This window comes from Anomaloglossus baeobatrachus, chromosome 2, assembly GCF_048569485.1.
Source record: "Anomaloglossus baeobatrachus isolate aAnoBae1 chromosome 2, aAnoBae1.hap1, whole genome shotgun sequence".
Taxonomy (NCBI): domain Eukaryota; kingdom Metazoa; phylum Chordata; class Amphibia; order Anura; family Aromobatidae; genus Anomaloglossus; species Anomaloglossus baeobatrachus.
This window is the reverse complement of record NC_134354.1, coordinates 107,133,254-107,155,755: the sequence shown is the minus strand read 5'-3', so window position 1 is coordinate 107,155,755 and position 22,502 is coordinate 107,133,254.

Sequence of the window (22,502 nt, the reverse complement as noted above, 5' to 3'; positions counted from 1 at the left end):
CCTTTGCCGTACAGATCTCTCATCGTAGGCTGCGCCTTTTGCATACTCATCCCACCCCACAGGCTTCCCCTTTTTCATGTAGATCCCACTCCATGCACACCCTTTTTCCATACAGATTTCCCCCAAAGTTGCCCATTTTTCCATACAGATCCCACCTTGCATGCTGCCCTCTTAGTCATACAGATCCCACCCCCAAAGGCTGCCCCCTTATTCATACAGATCCCACGGCACAGACTGCCCCCTTTTCTTTACAGATCCAATCATGTAGGCTGCCCATTTTTCTATACAGATCAAACCCCACAGGCTGTCCACTTTGCCATACAGATTCCATCCTGCAGGTTGCCCCATTTGTCATACAGATCCCACCTCTCAAGCTGCCTCCTTTGCCATACAGATCCCACCCTGCAGGCTGACCTCTTTTCCATAATCATCCCACCCAATGCTGCCCCTTTCAATACTCATCCCAACCCACAGGCTTCCCCCTTTTCCATGTAGATCCCACCCCATGCAACCCTTTTCCATACAGATTTACTTCCAGGCTGCCCCTTTTTCCATACAAATCCAACCTCGCAAGCTGCCTCCTTATTCATACAGATCCCATCCCGCAGTCTGCCACCACTTCTAGACAGATCCCATCCTATAGGGTGCTCCCTTTGCCATACAAATTCCATCTCGCAGACTGCCCCCTTTGCCATACAGATCCCACCATGCAGACTGACCGATTTGCCATACAGATTCCACCCCACAGGCTGCCCCCTTTGCCATACAAATCTAACACTGCGGGCTGACTCCTTTCCTATACAGATCCAACCCCACAGGCTGCCCGTTTGCCATATAGATTCCATTCCACAGGCTGCGACCTTTTGCCATATAGAACCCATCCCGCAGACTGCCCTCTATGCCATATAGATCTTTCATCGTAGGCTGCGCCTTTTTCCCTACTCATCCCACCCCACGGGCTACCCCTTTTTCATGCAGATCCCACCCCATGGAAAACCTTTTTCCATACAGATTTCCCCCAAGGTTGCCCATTTTTCCATACAGATCCCATCTTGCATGTTGCCCCCTTAGTCATACAGATCCCACCTCCAAATGCTGTCCCCTTATTCATACAGATCCCACGGCACAGACATCCTCCTTTTGTTTACAGACCCAATCACGTAGGCTGCCCACTTTTTTATACAGATCAAACCCCACAGATTGTCCCCTTGACCATACAGATTCCACATGCAGGCTGCTCCCTTTGCAATACAAATCCCACCCCACAAGCTGCCCACTTTGCCCTACAGATTCCATCCTGCAGGCTGCCTCATTTGTCATACAGATCCCACCCAGCAGGCTGCCCCCTGTGCCAAACAGGTACTACATCACAGGTTGCCTCCTTTGCCATACAGATCCCATCCAGCAGGCTGCCCCCTTTTCCATAATCATCCCACCCAATGCTGCCCCTTTCCATACTCATCCCAGCTGCCCCCTTTTCCATGTAGATCCCACCCCATGCAGCCCCCTTTTCCATACAGATTTACTCCCAGGCTGCCCCTTTTTCTATACAAATCCAACCTCGCAAGCTGCCTCCTTCTTCATACAGATCCCATCCCGCAGTCTGCCCCCATTTGTATAGAGATCCAACCTAGCAGATTGCCCGCTTCGCCATACAGATCCCACCCCGCAGGCTGCCCCTTTTTCCATACTCATCGCACGCAATGCTGCCACCTTTAGATATTCATCCCATCCCACAGCCTGCCCCCTTTTCCATGCAGATCTCACCCCATGCAGCCCTCTTTTCCATATAGATTTACCCAAAAGTGGCCCCTTTTTCCACAGAAATTCCACCTCGCATGTTGCCCCCTTATTTATACAGATCCCATCCCACAGGCTGCCGACTTTTCTATACATATCCAACCCCACAGGCTGCCCCCTTTGCCATACAGATCCCACTCGCAGGCTGCCCCCTTTGCTATACAGATCCCACCCAAGCTGCCCTTTTTTCCATACAGTTCCCAAACCACAGCTCCCAGTATCTTCAGCTCATGGAGTGCTTACCTGCTCCTGGCTGCAGCGACCTCTCCTCCTCTGTGGCGCTCTGCAGAGATGCTGCAGCATGATTGTGTAAATTCATCACGCTGCCATGACCTTTGGAGCGTGCGCACTTCGCCACATGTTGGGTCACTGAGCTGATTGGAGCTCCACTGAACCCAGAAATGACAGAGGTACAGAGGTTAATTTGTATTAGACGGTAAAACAAATGAATAAACGACAGCGCCCCAGACCCCCAATAACAGTAATATGAAGTTTTCGCTTAGTATTTTATTAGAGTAGATACTGTATGACAGAGGACAATTATCACCAAAATGGAAGGGGCGACTTATTTAACAATCTTTATTTATCAAGTTAGTTTACCAGCTCAAAGTCTATAAATTAATTCCACGATCTGTCATTTCTGAGATTGGTTATAAACTACTTGTTCCAGCCGCTGTGCGTGATGTCGGCCGACTCACTGTAAGGTGCTGGGCACCATGACATTGTATGTAGCAGCAGTGTCAGAGCTGGTGGGCAGCAGCGGTACAACTAACAGCTGCAGAGCAGTGGGCAGAACTCTGACAGGTATCCGATTAGGTCTCTGTCGGGGTCAAATAGGAGGATTAAGTTGGTAGACATGGTGGGCCTTAGCAATCCATTAGCACCTGCAATCTCATCGCTGGGAAGCCATTGAGTGTACAGATAGCCTTTTCCTGACTAACCACTTAGGGTAAGTTCACACAGTGCGTTTTTCGCGGCGTTTTTGCGCGTTTTTCGGGTGCGTTTTTGCTCAGAAAACTGCATGACTTTGCTTCCCCAGCAAAGTCTGAGTTTTCATTTTTGCTGTCTGCACACAGCGTTTTTTAGCTGCGTTTTTGTGGTGCCCACAAAAACGCAGCGTGTCAATAATTTTTGCGTTTTTCACTGCGTTTTCCAGCCATTGAGTTCAATGAGATGTTCAAAAACGCAATGAAAACAGCAAATTGCAAATATAGCTGCGTTTTAGTGCGTTTCTATGACTAAAAACGCAGCTATAAACGCAAGGGGTGGGCAGTAAAGTGACATGTACAGGAAGAGGACTCCTTCTGTCAGTAAATACAGAAGCGTTAATCCTCCCGATACCGTCACCGCTGCATCCACCTCCAGTCCTGTGCATGTCAGCTCCCGTGCGGTGCCATGTCTGGGTGGGAGGTGGAGGCAGCTGCGAAAACAAAAGTGAACAGTAGAAAAAAAAATGTCATACTCACCTGTCTGCAGACTCCCGGTGCCATGTCCGCTCCCAGCGCCTCTCCCGGTACCACCGCTCCGGCTGTGTGCAGACGGCCGGGACACCTCCGATAGCTGCAGGACCTGGCGCTGATCACCTGATGCAGTCACCTGACGCATCAGCTGATCGTAAGTCTCGCAGTGACGCCGGCGCCCGGCCGGCTTAACCTGTCAGCGGATGCCGTCAGGAGACTTCATCCCTGATTACTGGCAGCTCCTGCAGCGATCAGACGGGATCAGACTCCGCTCCAGGAGCTGCCGGTAATCAGCACATAAGTGAGTATTTTTTTTTTTTGTTGCACTGATGCATCATCTGATTGTATAAACGGCTTTTATACAATCAGCTGATGTGTGATGTGATTCACATGCTAGAACCTGACACATCATCTGATCGCTTTGCCTTCCAGCAAACCGATCAGATGATATTGGATCCGGATTGGACGGCGCGGGACCCTTGACCCAGGATTACTGCGGAGGGGGGTTCTTTATTTCAATAAAGATGGAGTCACTAATTGTGTTGTGTTTTATTTCTAATAAAAATATTTTTCTGTGTGTTGTGTTTTTTTTTATCTTTACTAGAAATTCATGGTGGCCATGTCTAATATTGGCGTAACACCATGAATTTCGGGCTTAGGGCCAGCTGATAATATACAGCTAGCCCTAACCCCATTATTACCCAGCGAGCCACCCGTCACCAAGGCAGCTGGAAGAGTTGGATACAGCACCAGAAGATGGCACTTCTATTAAAGTGCCATTTTCTGGGGTGGCTGCGGACTGCAATTCGCAGCGGTGGTGCCCAGAAAGCATGGGCACCCTGCACTGCGGATTCCAATCCCCAGCTGCCTAGTTGTACCTGGCTGGACTCAAAAATTGGGCGAAGCCCACGTCATTTTTTTTAAATTATTTCATGAAATTCATGAAATAAAAAAAAAGAAAAAAAGGGCTTCCCTATATTTTTGGTTCCCAGCCGGGTACAAATAGGCAGCTGGGGATTGGGGGCAGCCCGTACCTGCCTGCTGTACCTGGCTAGCATACAAAAATATTGCGAAGCCCACGTCATTTTTTTGGGGGGCAAAAAACTCCTGCATACAGTCCTGGATGGAGTATCCTGAGCCTTGTAATTCTGCAGCTGTCTGCTCTCCTGCATACACTATTGGATGTAGGATGTTAAGCCTTGTAGTTCTTCAGCTGCTGTCTGCTCTCCTGCATACACTATTAGATGTAGGATGCTGAGCCTTGTAGTTCTGCAGCTGCTGTCTGCTCTCCTGCATACACTATTGGATGGAGTATGCTGAGCCTTGTAGTTCTGCTCCCCCTGCCTCTCCCTCCAGCATACAGTCCTGTATGGAGCATGCTGAGCCTTGTAGTTCTGCAGCTGTCTGCTCTCCTGCATACACTAGTGGAGAATGAAGAACATATTGAAGAAGGAAATGACATCAGACCTTTTATTTGTTTTTGTTTTTTTTCAACAATCTTTAATGGCATTGTTCACTGATAAAAAAAAAAAACGCCCAAAAACGCAGTGAGCAAAAACGGAGCAAAACACAGCAAAAAAACGCACCAAATCGCGGTAAAAACACGTGCGATTTTGCAGCGTTTTTTGCCGCGGGTGCGTTTTTGTGCGGTTTTTGAGGCAAAAAACGCTCAAAAACGCAGCGTCAAAAAGATGCAGTTTGTGAACTTAGCCTAACTGGGATTAAGTCACATCTGATATTATTACTACCATTTTTACTATTACTGCACTATTTCTTTTTTAGAGAAAAAAAGGGAGCCAGCACGATCTGAAATTGGCATGCATCATATAAAAAGTGAAAATTCACAGATTTATTCCAACTGTACTATAATAAAAAAAATGAGATTTTTAGCAAATAATTGATCAATTTTTTGAGCCACCCCTGCCAACGTCACGGCAAATCTCAATAGGGGGGTCCTACTCTATATTCTGTATTTCATGTGCCATGCGGCCTTCTAGATAAAGTTAAAAGCAGAACCATAATGGAGCACACATACCTGTAACCTGTATATAGCCGCTTCCATGTTGCAAAAAAGGCAATTGTGGATAGAGACCAGCCCAGGTCCCAGCATGTGGAGCAAGCGCTACACATACCAGGACTATATCAGAACTGATCCTCCCAGTGCCAAACAGCAACCATTGATAAAGGCGGACCAGATCCAAGAATGGTGCTTAATTAGCTCCATTATGGTTCTGCTTTTAACTTTATCTAGGAGGCCGCATGGCACATGAAATACAGAATATAGAGTAGGACCCCCCTATTGAGATTTGCCGTGATGTTGGCAGGGGTGGCTCAAAGAATTGATCAATTATTTGCTAAAAATCTCATTTATATTACAGTACAGTTGGAATAAATCTGTGAATTTGCACTTTTTATATGATGCATGCCATTTTCAGATCGTGCTGGCTCCCCTCTCTCTCTGTTTGGTTGTAGTTATGCTACAAATGTCTGGTGGCTGGTCACCACCATGCTATGCATGCCTGATCTTGGTTTGCAATATATTCCTCCTGTTGGTAGCTGTACACATTCAGTTGCCTCACCCTTTCCACAGGCATTGCTAATTAAGCACCATACTTGGATCTGGTCCGCCTTTATCAATGGTTGCTCTCTGGCAATGGGAGGGTCAGTTCTGATATAGTCCTGGTATGTGTAGAGCTTGCTCCACATGCTGGGACCTGGGCTGGCCTCTATCCACAATTGCCTCTTTTGCAACATAGAAGCGGTTATATATACAGGTTACAGGTATGTGTGCTCCATTATGGTTCTGCTTTTAACTTTATCTAGGAGGCCGCATGACACATGAAATACAGAATATAGAGTAGGACCCCCCTATTGAGATTTGCCGTGACGTTGGCAGGGGTGGCTCAAAGAATTGATCAATTATTTGCTAAAAATCTCATTTATATTACAGTACAGTTGGAATAAATCTGTGAATTTGCACTTTTTATATGATGAATGCCATTTTCAGATCGTGCTGGCTCCCCTCTCTCACTATTTCTTTTTTAAAGATTGTGATATGGATAAAAAAAAACAAACAATGACAAATATTGTTAAAAAATACAAATTAAAACAAAACACTAACGCTCATGAAAAAAGATGAAAGGGGACTGTATCAACTCTAAAACAAATGAGGTTTATTGAGAAGATAGCTAGTCTCACAATTTTGAAAGCTGCAAGCAGTGGACAGGGTCCGCGTGAACCTGTCAGGGTAAAAAAACAAAACGGAATTATGTATATGACTGCTGCGCTAATAAAGGAAACACAGTGAGAAGGGAATTGGATAAAATATGTATGAATATTTAAATATTAAAAATATTTTGGATACCTGAAGTTTTGGAGGTTAATTGAGTGATCTTTAAGGAGGTAATGTAGATCCAAAGTAGTATGCAGAGATCCACTAGTATGGCAAAAACAAAAAGGTTTAACATGAGTATGAAACAAAAAAAAGTGGGGGGAGGGGGGAGCCAGACTATCTTCGTCTGAGTCTGGAGAGAGGGGAACGCGGTCGCCGCTCTTAACACTCACTTGAGGCTGATCCCTATGCTCCCTAACATCCCTGTACAGGTCCTTCCTCCCATCGCTTAGGCCCTTGCTGGTCCTGAACTCACCCTGACGTAGTGATGGCCAGCGAGAGATTAGTCTCGTCATTGCAAAGAAGACATCACGAGGGAGGTAAGACAAACAGAAGGGAAAAGACACAACCATGAGTTCTCCAAGGTTTCTTCAGCAGGAGCTTCGCAGCTGCAACTGTATCAATACCACAGCTCTGCCAAGACAAGCTCCTTCAACATGGAGAGCTAAGGTTTGCGCTATAGCTGGCATAGGGTGGAGTGAGGAACAGATATTTATTGCAGCAGGGAGTGGCTACAACTCATATTGCAACTATGTGTCAGATCTCTGCAGGATAGAAATGCACCTTAACTCCTTCAGTGCTGGATGGAATTAACTACTCTCTAACTCAGAGTAAACAACCAGCGGGCACTAAAGTAGATCTGCGATCAACAATACGCTGTGACCTTCTGATCCCAGATCCCCCAAGCTCACATCAGGCCGTGACACACTCGTGACAGAATAGTACCTGTGCATGAACCTCCCTGGACGAGGGCAATTATGTTTGTTCACACCAAATGTCATAATCTCCACTATATGGTGCCCAGTGCATATGGATTTATGCAATGCCTATTAAATATATTATCAGCTGTCACGTAAGAAGAAAAAAGTTTAGAATTGAAGACTATTGGAGTGTAGCTTTATCAGTGCTGTTCCTAAGCCTGTGTGAGCCCCTATCATTGTATGCAACTTGTACAATCATATGTACCATATTTTTCGGAGTAAGACGCACTTTTCCTTCCAAACATTTGGGAAGAAAATCAGGGGAGCATCTTAAAATCCGAATGTAGCTTACCGAGGGTGGTGGAGAGGGGTCACATGAGCCAGGACAATGTTATGCGCTGTGCTGCGGGTGCTGCTCTCTGCAGCGCTGCCCTGTGCGGCGGGTGGCAAGGCTCTGTGCGGCAGGTGGACGGCGAGGCTCTGTGCAGCAGGCATTGAGGCATAGCCATTCTGAAGACGTCGGTAAGTTCTTCAACAAATGGTTCCCAGAGTCCGCACGTGCGCAGATGGAGCTCTTGGCTCAAGCTCTCATGTGCGCAAGCGCCAACTCCGGATGCCATTTCTTTGAAGCCCGCACTGCTGACATCTTCAGAATGGCCAGTGCCTCTCTGCCTGCAGCGAGCACCAGCACACAGCAACGCTGGCCGACCCAGCACACAGCAGCGCCGGCCGACCCAGCACACAGCAGAGCCGGCCGACCCAGCACACAGCAGCGCCGGCCGACCCAGCACACAGCAGCGCTGACCGACCCAGCACACAGCAGTGCCCACTGCTGTACCACAGCGCCACAGTGAACATCTGGGCCCCCTCTCAACCGTTCACAGCATCGACCTGCTCTACCACCGCTGCTGCCTCCTGTGATCCCCGCTCCACCACCACTGCCACCCCCCTCGGGTAAGACACCCCCGGATTATAAAACGGACCCCATATTTTACTTTACCTTTTTTAGCTCTAAATTTGGGGTGCATCTTATAATCTGAAGCGTCTTATAAAACGAAAAATACGGTATTTACTCCTGGATTATGTCAGATGACAATGAATATTATCCGTGATGAGCACTTAAGCTGTAAGGAATATACAGTACGTTGGATATGCGCTGAATATTTACGGTAATCACTCCAGGTCTATGTTAATGAAATGATTTGCCGTTGTGGTATTTCCTAGACCATATGCATGGTAGAAAGGCAATGACCCATGGAATGAGTTACAAATTATGATGCCTGATTAATGTGGGGCTCATAAAACATTACAGTATATCATCATGGTCTGTTGGATACTAGCTCGGTGCAGGAGTGTGGAGCCAGGTGACGCTGGGGACAGCTTATTATTTGGGACTACTGCCAACAATGTGCCCCAACGCTACATAAGGTATTCTGGTACAGTAAAATCGCGAAACATGTTAGACTTTTGTTTTATTTTACATGAAAAGCACCTTATTTTTTACCTTTCATGTTTTCTCTCAATTATCTCTATTTATTTCAGCTTTAATTACTCCTTTGTGAAGTCTCTCACACAATGTGACTCCTCGGGGGGAAATTAACACAGGGTGGTGATAATGCAACAACTCCAGGAACCGCTCATTAATAATAACTGCACATCTGAGCAGAGAAAAGCATTTTTTTCTAGATGAGTGAGCTTTTTTTTTTTTTTTCCTAGAAACAGAAGCAAATTGAAAACAGCACATCCTGCAAAAGTGGATTGAATTAAGAAAAGCCATGATCTTTAAATGATAACAGATGCTCCGGCTGATGACAGGAATTATAACACAGTCTCAGTTGCTGTACATGCCTATAATGGTCCAGCTCTAAAGACCTTGGCACTGAATATTAGCGTTTAAAGGGTATTCCGGTAGAAAGAATTTATCACCTATTCATATATCCACAAGATAGGTGATCATTTCTAGATTGATAGAGATACAATTGCTGGGATTCAAATGCCAGAATGGGGCCTTTTTATCCTATTAAAATGTAGTTGTTAAAGTATGGCTGACAAATTTTTGTCTGGGGCGATTAAAAAGCATTAACCCCCACGTTGCAGCAGCCCATCTATAGTCTAGTGACCCTTAACAGCTGTAATAAAGCAGTAGAGTTAACAGGGCACTAAAAATAAGCATACACCATAGATATAGGAACTGAACTGAGCTTACTACATAGATACAGGAGCTGAACCGAGCTTCCAACATAAATACAAAACAAAACCAAGTTTAGTACATAAACACTGGAACAGAACTGAGCTTACTATATAGATACAGAAACAGAAATGAGCTTACTACATAGATACAGGAACAGAACCCAGCTTACTACATACATACAACAACAGAATCAAGCACACTGTATAGATACAGGAGCAGAACCAATCTTACTACATAAATACAAAACAGAACCAAGCTTACTACATACATACAGCAACAGAATCAAGCACACTGTATAGATACAGGAGCAGAACCAATCTTACTACATAAATACAAAACAGAACCAAGCTTACTACATAGATATGGGAGTAGCACCAAGCTTACTACATAGATGTGGGAACTGAACTGACCTTACTAAATACCGTAGATATAGAACCTGAACCAAGTTTCCAACATAAATGCAAAACAGAATCAAGTTTAGTACATAAATATGGGAACAGAATTGAGCTTATTACATAGATTCGTAAACAGAAACAAGCTTACTATACAGATACAAGAACAGAACCCAGCTTACAACATAGATACAGCAACATAACCAACTTATTACATAGATACAGGAGCAGAACCGAGCTTACTACATAAATACAAAACAGTACCAAGGTTACTACATAAATATGGGAACAGAGCCACACTTACTACATAAATACGGAACAGCATTGAGCTTACTACATAGATATGGGATCAGAACAGAGCTTACTACCTAAATATGGGAACAGAACTAACCTTATTATTAAATGGATAGAAAGATACATAGATAGATACAGTACCAAAACAAAGCTTACTACGTAGAGCATGTAGCAGAATCATGCTTATTACATAGATATGGAAGTAGAACCAAGGTTACTATATAGACTGTGGTAGGTGGCAGCAGGACAGGTCCTGGATGGGAGGTATGTGTCACTGAGGTTGCAGGCCTCAGTGATCTAGATCCCGGGGAACCAGACTCCAGCACATTTAGAGGTGAAAAGTGTTTTTTTAATGGGTCCAGATTTTGGGTTCAGGTTTTAGGAACAGCCACTAGAGCTGAGTGGAACTGGCAATTCCCTTACCTCCATTTCCCGGATTTGGAACAAGCGACAATAGGTAACTTACCTGCCCCATTTGCTATCTGGGAATGCAGCTGAAAACCCCTTTGTTAGTCAGCTCTGCTAGAGACTTACTGGATCTGAGGATGTGTGAAAAACCTATATGGACTGTTTTGTTTATTGTGTTTTTTTCCTTATACTTATGCTGGAAAATTATGTACTTTAAACAAATCTTCTTGGTTTTTATATAAATCACGCTACCTGTGCCTTCTTAGACTGCTGCTGGGGAGTGAGTGGGGGTGTGTACTTCTTCCTCCTGCTTGATGCTGACCAATCATAACCAGGCAGCAACAGTCAAAGGAGAGAAGAACACGTCCCACCATAGAAAAGATCAGGTTTCTCAGTGTGTGAGATGTAAAGATGCAGCTCTGATCACCTGGTCTAAGCTCCTGCATGATTAGAGAGCACAGTTGACTAATGCCTTTTAGATAAGGTTTCTGTGGGAGGAGGGGCAGCACCCCTACTAAATTTAGCTTCGTAGCACTGTCAGTTGCAGGCCCAGATTAGCAATTTCCCACTCCGGGCAAATGACCAGTGGGCTGCTGCATCAAACTACAAAGTGGACCGCCAGCAGTTTAAACCTCCAAACTTGTGCCGCATGTGACCTGCCAAAAGGTTTGCTGCAGCCCCTGGTGCTGTCCAGGAGATATCTGCTCCCTTTCTGTCAGACATGAATACAATTGAAAACCTGCGTGTTGCCCTGGGACCGATGCAGAGAGGCGCACATCAGACCCGACGTGGAGAAGCGTGATGAAATGAACACGCAGCTGACATCATCACACTGCTCCAGAGCCACAAAGGCAGCACAGACATTGCGCCCCAGTAAGTGCTCCATTGACAGGCTGAAAAATAAATGCTATTATTTTAGATAAAGGGGTTGGGGGAGCGGAGGGTTCTGTTATACAAGGGCACATAATGGGGCTCTTTAGGATGTTATGGGTAAATTAGGAGGATTGTAAAAGGGGGTACAGTATAGCAAGGGGGGTCTTTATGCAGAGAGGCAGTGTAGGGGAAATATTATGGAAAGGAGTAGTTAGGAGGGATAGTTTGCAGAGAAGCAGTGTGCGTTTTAGGGAATATTATGGAGGGGCTGTGGGGGGAACACTACGGATAACAGTATGCAGGATATTATATACAGGAAGCACCATGAGGGGCAATTATTTATTCAGGGGTGCAGCATGAGAGAGGAACAGTACAATGAAGCTTCCATTTTTAAGGGCACCATGTCGGGATGTGATGCTGAAGGCAGAAAAGAGGGAAGTCTGGAGTATGAAAACTCATCATAGCATCTGTGCTACAAGGAGACAAAAGAGACCAGAACAAACCTAATCAGAGAAGATGTCACCAATAAGGCACCTCCACTGCACGGACAACCAATTAGCTGAGATACCACTCGTACTAGTCCTGGAGAAGTACAGACTACAGGGGCTATGACTAGATCATACACTGGTTATTATACTAACATGTACTCAGTACAAAGGTCCTAATGTGACTCATGAGGTTTCCCTTTACTCTGCAGATAAATGAAGGATGCAGGAGATGGGAACAGTCTATGTGAGTTACCTGCTATCAACATGAATCACTTGTTACTCAACAGCTCTATACGTCACAGCAGGTTGCGCACAGGTTCTGCGAGTCCCGCGCCCTCCGCCCACGTGTAGCTCATATCACCTCAGCCCCCACTCCTTCTTCTGCTGCCCTTTACCTATGACTTTCTAGGAAGCTTTCATTGTATACTACCAGCACTCCCTCCATACTCGAGGATGTGAACCATTGACAAGAGATAAAAGCTGTCAACAGGAACTGTGCAACATTGACGGTGAATGCTTCTCTAGGACTTTACACAACCAAGTAGTAAAAATGAGACTGAAGAATGTCAGATTTTACAATGGAAAATTTTGATTTATGTTGTTACATTGTAATAATAAAAAAAGCAAGAGAAAAAGTCAAATAAAGATTCATTTTTTCCATTTGCTTTCATGGTATAGTAATGGAATCAGTGGAAATCTGACCGCTAGGACCACCACACATTCCTATGGAGGCTTTTTATTCTCCATTAGTGAATGGGAGATATGAAAACAGTTATGAAAAGCCAATTCTTCCCCAAGAACAAGGAACTCAGTCTCAGAATTAGTGGATGTTCAATATTTCTGGTACTTAAAGGGTTGTTCTCAAATTTAAAGTTATCTGCTATCTAAAGGATAGATGATAACTTTCCAATCGCTGGGGGTCCCACCATCATTGCCCCTACCAATACTGAAAATCAATGGAGCGGAGATCCATCATGCGCACTGCCTCTCAATCTATTCTAATAAGAATGCTGAAGATCAGCTCTCCCCAGTAGATCAGAGTTCCTCAGAGTCCCATTTTTTGGGATTGTTGGGGGCACAGGCGGTCGGACCCCAGTTATCAAATGATTATCCCCTCAGGATAGGGGATACTTTCTGATCGCTGGGGTCCCACTACTATGGCCCCCACTGATCCCGACGACAAATGGAGCAGAGATCCATCATACGCACTGACTCTCCATTTATTCTAATAAGAATGTTGAAATTCAGCATCAGAACTCCTCAGAGTTCCAGTTCTTGGGATCAGTAAGGACCACAGGTGGTCAGACCCCCAGTTATCAAACAATTGTTCCCTTTGCTGAGAATAGAGGATACTTTCTGATCGCTGGGGATTCCGAGGACCAATGGAGCAGAGATCCATCATGCGCACTGCCCCCTCCATTTGTTGTAATAAGAATGCTGTAGATCAAAGCTCCTAAGTAGATCAAAGCTCATCAGAGTCTCAGTTCTTGGGATCGGTGGGGGGCACAGGTGGTCGAACTCACAGTTATCGAATGGTTATCCGCTATCCTTAGGATAGGAAATACTTTCCGTTCTCTGGGGGTCCCAGCGCAATGATCCTCACCAATCCCAAAAATCAATGGAGCGGAAATCCATCATACACACTTCTTTTCCATTTACTTTCTGATTGCTGGGGGTCCCACCGCCATGGTCCCCACCATGGCCATCAACCATCACAAGGACCAATGGAGCAGAGATCCATCTTGCACGCTACCTCTACATTTATTCTAATTAGAATGCTGAATATCAAAGCTCTCCAGTAGATCAGAACTCCTCAGAGTCCCAATCCTTGGGATCAGTGGGGGCCAAAGGCGGTCGGACCCCCAGTTATCAAACTATTAACTCCTATCCTGAGGATAGCGGATACTTTGTGATCACTTGGGGTCCACCACCATGTCCCCCGCCAATCCTGAGGACCAATGGAGCAGAGATCCATCATGTGCAATGAAGAGTGCTGAAGATCAGAACTCCCCAGTAGATCAGAGCTCTTCAGAGTCCCAGTTCTTGGAATCGGTGGGGGCCACAGGTGGTTAAACTCCCAGTTATCAAACCTATATCCTCTATCCTGAGGATAAGGGATAACCTTTAAGCTTGGGAACCCACCTTTAAGTTGAGTATTGTGGGAAAACCCCTTTTTAATGGTGACTGAAAGACTTGCCATGGCTTCAGCCGTCAGATCCGTCAACGCCACTGATGTGAGGGTCACACGCAATCTGAACCCGGCCTAGGGGCTGCCTGGCTCTACAGCAGAGACTCGCTAACACATTGTTACCTTCATAGAACTTACTAGCACATTATAGAATGGAGAAAACATGTTTATCATTTAGATGCACAACAGCTGGAAAATTTGGCTCGTCCATCAATTTTTTTTTCTAATTTAGATTTGCTGAGAGCAGCAATTTAATGGAATGTTTTGATCGCTCACAGGTAAAACAGACTGATTTCTACATGTTGAAGGATTCCTGCATAATGTAACAGTTCGTGTTGTAACCACAGCGTTGATTCACAAGAAATCAGTGTGTAAGCATTATTCCCAAATAAAATCAGTATCATTACTGCTTGCTCCTGTCAGTCACCGGCTGCGCTCTGTTTGCTGTGAGGTCTCGCGTCTTCATTAACAACAGCGCCACCTATTGGGAGCAGTAGTAATTGGTAACAGAGCGTTCAAGCTCCTTGTGGTTTCTCATATTTCTGCCTCCAATTAACTTGTAATCACATTTTCTTGGCAGCATCCTTCACTTTGTGTTCTCCTGAAAATGTTGCATAAACAATAAAAAAAATTACATTTCATCTGTTTTCAATGTGTTTACGCAAATGGGATTTTAGTTACGGAAAATAAAGTACAAAAATAAAGCGCAGATGTGAATATAATATAATTAAGAACATATATGAGGACCCCAATAATTAAAATTCACAATGGAGCTGAGTGGGTGTAGAGCCTCGCCTATGTCTTTGAGATCAGCACAGGGTGATGATGATCGATAGCATTGAAACGCTGGCAAAGATTTTTTTGCAATAGAAATGACTCTCTGCACATTATTCTCCATTTAAAAGTCAGTGGAAAAGATGGAAAACAATTCAACTACTACAATTCCACAATAATAGTTTCAACCATTGACAAGGTTACAGCTTCTTGGCAAAAGACAAGATTTTTGCACCCCATTTATCCCGTGGTTAGGGAATATTAAAAGTGTGCGCCAGTTTTTGGCTTTAAAACTGGTCTAAAAGTAACTAATAGGAGGCATAAACTTAGACAATGGCTGAGTTCACATGTCCTATAATCATCTATTAGAACAGCTCCTGCAGGCAGAGATCCGTTGGCAAAATGATTTCTGCTGGATCCGTTTTTTTAACATGGGAGTCTATGGAGAACAGATCCGTCAACGGATTGCTATTTATCTTCTACTAGTTGTAGTACCCGGGCGTTACCCGGGATAGTAACTGTCTCTCTCCCAGTCTCTGTCTGTCTCTGTCTGTCTGTCTGTCTGTCTGTGTATCTGTCTCTGTCTGTCTGTGTTTCTGTCTGTCAGTCTCTTTCCCTGCCTGTCTTGTTCCAGGTCTGTCTCTTTCCCCTTAGTCTATGACATTCCCAGAGTCACATGGGGTGTCTGTGCAAAATTTTGTGATTGTAAATGTGACGGTGCGGATTCCTTTAGCGGACACACACACACACACACACACACACACACACACACACACACACACTAAGCTTTATATATTAGATTTGCAACGGATCCTGTAAAAAAAAAATTAGATCTTTTGCAAGTAAAACGTATGGCTGAATAGCAATCCGTTAACAGCTCTGTCCTCCATAGACTGCAATGTTAAAAAAAAAACGGATCCAGCAGACAACAGTTATTTAACAACAGACAAAAAAGTTGTGTTTGCAGAAATTTTTTGGCAATGAATCTTTGCAGGATCCATTCTAACAGATGATTACTGGACATGTGATCTCAGCCTAAAAATGCACCAGATTAATCATTCAGTGTGAGCCACTGGAATATTTAGTGGATTTTAAGCCTAGACTAGTGGCTAGTCTTAAAGAAGCACTCCCATTAAGTTTTTTATTCAGTAAAAGTGTGTATGTGCATGCATTATATAATGCACTCATTAGATACCGTGCCTTGCGAAAGTATTTGGTCCCCTTGAATTGTCAACCTTTTCCCACATTCAGGCTTCAAACAAAAAGATAAAAAAATTTAAATTAATAGTGAAGAATCAACAAGTGGGACACAATTGTGAAGTTGAACGAAATTTTTTGCTTATTTTAAACCTTTTTTAAAAATAAAAAACTGGACATTGGGGCGTGCAATATTATTCGTCCCCTTTACTTTCAGTGCAGCAAACTCCCTCCAGAAGTTCATTGAGGATCTCTGAATGATCCAATGTTGTCCTAAATGACTGATGATAAATACAATACACCTGTGTGTAATAAAGTCTACGTATAAATGCACCTGCTCTGTGATAGTCTCAGTGTTCTGTTTAAAGCGCAGATAGCATCATCAAGACCAAGGAACACAACAGGCATATCTGTGATACTGTTGTGGAGAAGTTTAAAGCTGGATTTGGTTACAAAAAGATTTTCAAAACTTTAAACATTCCAAGGAGCACTGTGCAAGCGATCATATTGAAATGGAAGGAGTATCATAACACTGCAAATCTACCAAAACCCGGCCGTCCATCCAAACTGTCATCTCAAACAAGGAGAAGACTGATCAGAGATCAACAGGCCCATAATCACTCTGGATGAACTACAGAGATCTACAGCTGAGGTGGGAGAGTCTGTCCATAGGACAACAATCAGTCGTACAATGCATAAATCTGGCCTTTATGGAAGAGTGGCAAGAAGAAAGCCATTTCTCAAAGATATCCATAAAAAGTGTTGTTTACAGTTTGCCACAAACCACCTGGGAGACACACCAAACATGTGGAAGAAGGTGCTCTGGTCAGATGAAACCAAAATCAAACTTTTTGGGGACAATGGTACTCGATATGTTTGGTAAAAGCAACACAGCTCATCACCCTGAACACACCATCCCCACTGCCAAAAATGGTGGTGGCAGCATCATGGTTTGGGCCTGCTTTTCTTCAGCAGGGACAGGGAATATGGTTAAAATTGATGGGAAGATGGATAAAGCCAAATACAGGACCAATCTTGAATAAAACCTGTTGGAGTCTGCAATAGACCTGAGACTGGGACGGAGATTTGTCTTCCAACAAGACAATGATCCCAAGCATAAAGCAAAATCTACAATGGAATGGTTCACAAATAAACATATCCAGGTGTTAGAATGGCCAAGTCAAAGTCCAGACCTGAATCCAATCGAGAATCTGTGGAAAGAGCTGAAAACTGCTGTTCACAAACGCTCTCCATCCAACCTCACTCAGCTCCAGCTGTTTTCAAAGGAAGAATGGGCAAGAATTTCAGTCTCTCGATGTGCAAAACTGATAGAGACATACCCCAACCGACTTGCAGCTGTAATTGCAGGAAAAGGTGGCGCTACAAAGTATTAACATAAAGGGGCTGAATTATATTGCACGCCCCAATTTTCAGTTATTTATTTTTTAAAAGTGTTTAAAATAAACAATAAATTTCGTTCAACTTTACAATTGTGTCCCACTTGTTGATTCTACACCATATCATTAACATTTTTTATCTTTATGTTTAAAGCCTGAAATGTGGGTAAAGGTTGACAAATTCAAGGGGGCTGAATACTTTTGCAAGGCACTGTAATATAGTGTACTCATTATATAGGTTTAAAGTGAAATTAACATTTTGCGCATTTACTACAGGTCATTGGGTGTGAGGATAGGGTTAAAGTATCAACATATGCTGCTGGAAATGGAAGACCACCAAGTCAGCTCTGCTACATCTCTACATGTATTGTAGTGTGAGTGTGGGAATATACTCACCTACCGCTGCTCGCTTCCTGGTGCAATCAGTGACGTCACCACTCTGCCGATTCCCTGGTTCTCACTGTGCTCTGAGTGACCCGGAAATTACTTTTACAATGTAAGTCTATGGAGTGTCAGAACGAGGTTTCATAGACTTACATTGTAAAAGAGACTCTCGGATAACGCATAGAAGGAGCCTATTAGCTGTAGCTGTGGTAATGTCACTCAGAAGTGGGGCAGAACGGCGCTGGATCAGGGAGAGAGCAGTGGTGAGTATATGATCACACTTACACTATATTACATGCATGTACACTCATTTAATGAATAAAAATCTTAATGAGAATGCTTCTTTATTGAAGGGTCGTTTTGGTGAAGGATGCTCTTGATTCCTTACAATTTAATGCATTTGGTACATCTTCTCAGTGGTGTGCACCTCCCTGTGTGGCGCCCCTGACCTGGTCAGGCACCACTGAGTACTGCACCCATGCTGGGTGAGCACAAACAGGTAATCCCAAAGGCTGAATAGGGTGTGGACACACAGACACACTTTAACCAGGGCTCACACACCTTAGAGGGGACCCCTGGGCAGACCCAGGAGTGGCGTGACCTCCACATCTCAGCTAGTGGTGCGGTGGAGAAGCTGGAAGGAGTTATGCAGTGGCAGTCCAAGAGAGAGGAGCAGTGGAGGAGGACACATGTCAGTCTGGAGCGTAGAGCGGGCACGCAGACACGCTAGCCAGATCCTGCAGGTGTAGTGGCTGTTTGCGGGGGAGTTTGGTTGCCACAGAGTCAGACTGAAAGACACCTCAGGAAGAAGCGAGGTAGTTGAGTACGGGGAGTCCTGGTAGATCAGGCACGCACGGGGACAGGTCCCTAGAGCCAGGCATCCATTTATTGGCCTGCTAAAACCTGCCGGTGGGGACACTCCAGGGGTCTCACCAAACAACTCAGAGTTCGCAGCACACGGAGTAACGAGGGGGCCCATAAGTGAGACAGGGCAAGAAGCCATCTTTACTTGGTTCACGCTGCGCAGCAAACGAGCCAGAAAGGGGAGAAAGGCAGATGCGACTTCCCTGGATGAATCCCATATACTTCAAGTCGGGGGTTATCCGAAACAAGAAGTGCTAGGAAGGCGAGCTTACAGTCACCTTTATTCCAGCCTGAAGGATACCTGGTTCTCCCTGCAGTTTGTCTCAGCATCGCCCGGGTTATCTCACAACGAACAACTGAACGTGAGTAAAAACTCTGAAAGACATTCTGGACTGTGTGTGAGTTCTTCTGCAACCTGTGGTACTCTCGGGAGGCCATAACACCAGACTGCAGACACCATCAGCCCCAGACGCTCGTTAAACTGCAGTGGCGGTCACCCACTGACTGCAAAACCGAGATTGGCGTCACGACCCCTATTAAAGTGAACCTGACATACCTGTGGCCAGGGTCCCTACAGAGAAGTCCCCGCAGCCGACCGCTGCAGCGCTGTGGTGGGCGACTCACATGCACCTCACCAGAAATGAGGTTCAACATTTTTGGGGTCACAACTGCCACTAATGATGATTTTGACAGGTGGCCATTGCCACATCCTATCCCAGCTCCTTCCCAGCTCTGACAAAATTCATTGAGCTGCCTGAAACTGGTGTGAAAATGCCAAAACTCCTCTTTTCACAATGTCTTACACCAGTTTTGTGGTGTAAATAGTGTCTAAATAGGGCCTAAGTTTGTGCTTTATAAGTCTCTGTACACACATGGTATTGAAACAAACCCCTGCCAAGAACATAGACTGCAGTGATGCAAATGGAGTTGAAATGTCTTTTTGTTGAAATGGGCACAGAAACGCTTTAGGGCGCTTCAGGTGCTTACTCTAAACGTAGTGCAGAAAAGCAGTGTATACAGGGCCTAACTATTAGGCTATGTGCACATGCTGTGGATTTACCGCGGATTTTGCCGCGGATTTGCCGCGAATTTGCTGCAGAAAATGTGTCTAACATTGCTGCAGTCATTCCCCAGCAAATCCTATGGGTTTTAAAAAATGCTGTGCGCACACTGCGTTTTTTTATAGCCGCGTATTTTCCGCTGCAGAATTAATGAGCATGTCACTTCTCCGCGGCAAATCCGCAGCAAAAACGCACCAAACCGCAGTAAAACCGCATGCAGATTTTGTTGCGGTTTTGTTGCGGTTTTTTACCCCAGGTGCGGGATTCTTTCAGAGGGTCCGGATTTTTCTTAAGAAATAGTCACTTTCTAGTGCGCACATCGCCTTACACAAGATTAGTAAATCTGAACCAGTTTTGATTTTTGTAGGAAATAATGTCAGATTTCCCCACAGATTTCAGCTACATAAACTCTGCCACCAGAGAATATTTTATGATTCGCTTATTGTCTTTAAACTCTTCTAACAAGATTGGATTGTATAAAATTAGGAAACCGCTCGGAAATAATTCCTTACAGCATGTTGTCCCAAAAAATGGCTTCCTAAACTCCCGGTAAATGACAGCTATTACTAGGGGAAGCCGCACCAAACTACACTTTACCGCTACAGCAGCCACAGAAAAAAGATACTTCACATAAAATACCAACATTACATCCAGCTCTGTTCTGCAAATAGTAAGGACCGCCAAGCAGGGGAATATTCTTCATATCCATCATATGCCCTCATACAGCATCTGAAAAAGAAATGGGATGTGACACATAAAAATAAACGTAAAAACTAAACTAACAAATATGCCATAGATAAAGCATAGTGCACAAAGAAATACAGCACAAGTGTAAAAGGGTACATATTACTAATGCATTGGGAATATTTACTAATGCTGTCTAATATTAAAACTGCATTAACACAGACGAGGCAGTCATAATCCAGTTTAATGATGAAATTTTACTGGTTACATTTGTTACAATTTTTACTGTGTTAAATAAATGGTAAATGAAGCCTTTTAAAAAAAAAAAAGAAAATAATTAAACAAAAACACTACATTATTTTTCAGAGAAGGGGCGCTGCAATGGGTTCGACGCTGACCCCGGCACACCCAAATTGAAGAAATTATATATACAAAAATCCATTGTTTCAAAAATACCCCAGAAGATTCCTTGACAATATATATTGCATATGAGATGGGACACTTGAGACTTTTTCAATTAAATGGACTTGATATGGAGTAAATTAAAATTTACCCTTAAAGTGAATGTCATTTGCAATATGCACCCAGAGCCACGAGCAGTTCTTGGGTACATATTGCTAATCCCTCCCTAACCGTCCTTGAATACACTAGCATAGATAGAGAGATCTTTAGAAAAAGTATTACTAAAGATCTTTTATGTTATGTTAATAAGCACGGGGACTATTCCCAACGGGTTTTCTTCCCTTGGCTAGTCGGCCCACATAGCATGCAAGCACGCCCCTGCAGGTGTACTAACCTGCTAATGAATGCGCAGCGACGCCACACGTACCTCACTCTTCATGGCGGCCGGCAGAGGATGGGTGCACTCTGCTCATGATCCGGAGTACTTGAGGATTCCGATCATGTGCACTAAACTGATGCTGGGTGTAAGCTTCCCGGCTTCAGTGAGGTACAGTGCACATGACCGGAAGTGCTGAGGACTCAAAATCATGCACAGAGCGCATCCATCGTCTGCCGGCCGCCATGAACAGTGAGGTATGTGCACATGGCTGCGCATTCATTAGCATGTTAGTACACCCACAGGGCCATGCTACCATGCTATGTGGGCCAACTAGCTAAGGGGAGAAACACCCTTGGGACTAGTCATCTCGCTCATTAGCATATCATAAACGATCTTTACAAATACTTTTTCTAAAGCTCTCTTTATCTATGCTACTAGATACAGGGACGGTTAGGTAGGGATTAGCAATATGCACTCAGAACTGCTCATGACTCTGGGTTCATAGGGAACCTGACAGGTTCCCGTTAACCAGTCGAGAGTCAGCAACTTGGACTGAGTAATCAGGACGCGTGAAGATGATGGGTTGTGTATAGATTTATGTTGACAGAAGCCAAATGTATCACAATAGAATTGGGCATCGCTACTAAACCAAAAAAGAAATATCAAAAATCCCAATTCTATATAGTGCAAGGTATTGTATCTGATTCTAATGCACAGGCCATAAGACATAAAGGAAGTGAGAACACATTTATCCAAAGGGGGTTATCCCCTTTACTAACTACAGAGGGCACAATAAACAGTGAGATCCAACACGACTAGAGAAGGGAAGTATATTGTAATCAGCCATTGGTGATCAAAACACCTTGGAGGATATTTGGAATTTATTTCAAATCTGTTTTATTGATGAAACTGTTGTCAACATACAAACATACCATTTGTGCAATTACAATACATAAACATCATTTTCTCAATGCCAGGATAACATCCAGAAATTATTACATTACTAAATTTCTTGGAATTCTTCAAATTATCTTTGTGCTATTACTATTTAACCATTGATAAATTATAGGTTAGAATTCCCACTTCTTTTGGCTTCCCGTATCCTAATATTCTCATTCTCATTGTATGTCTATTGTCTTTTGAATTATTGATAAATCTTTTCATATAAAAAATG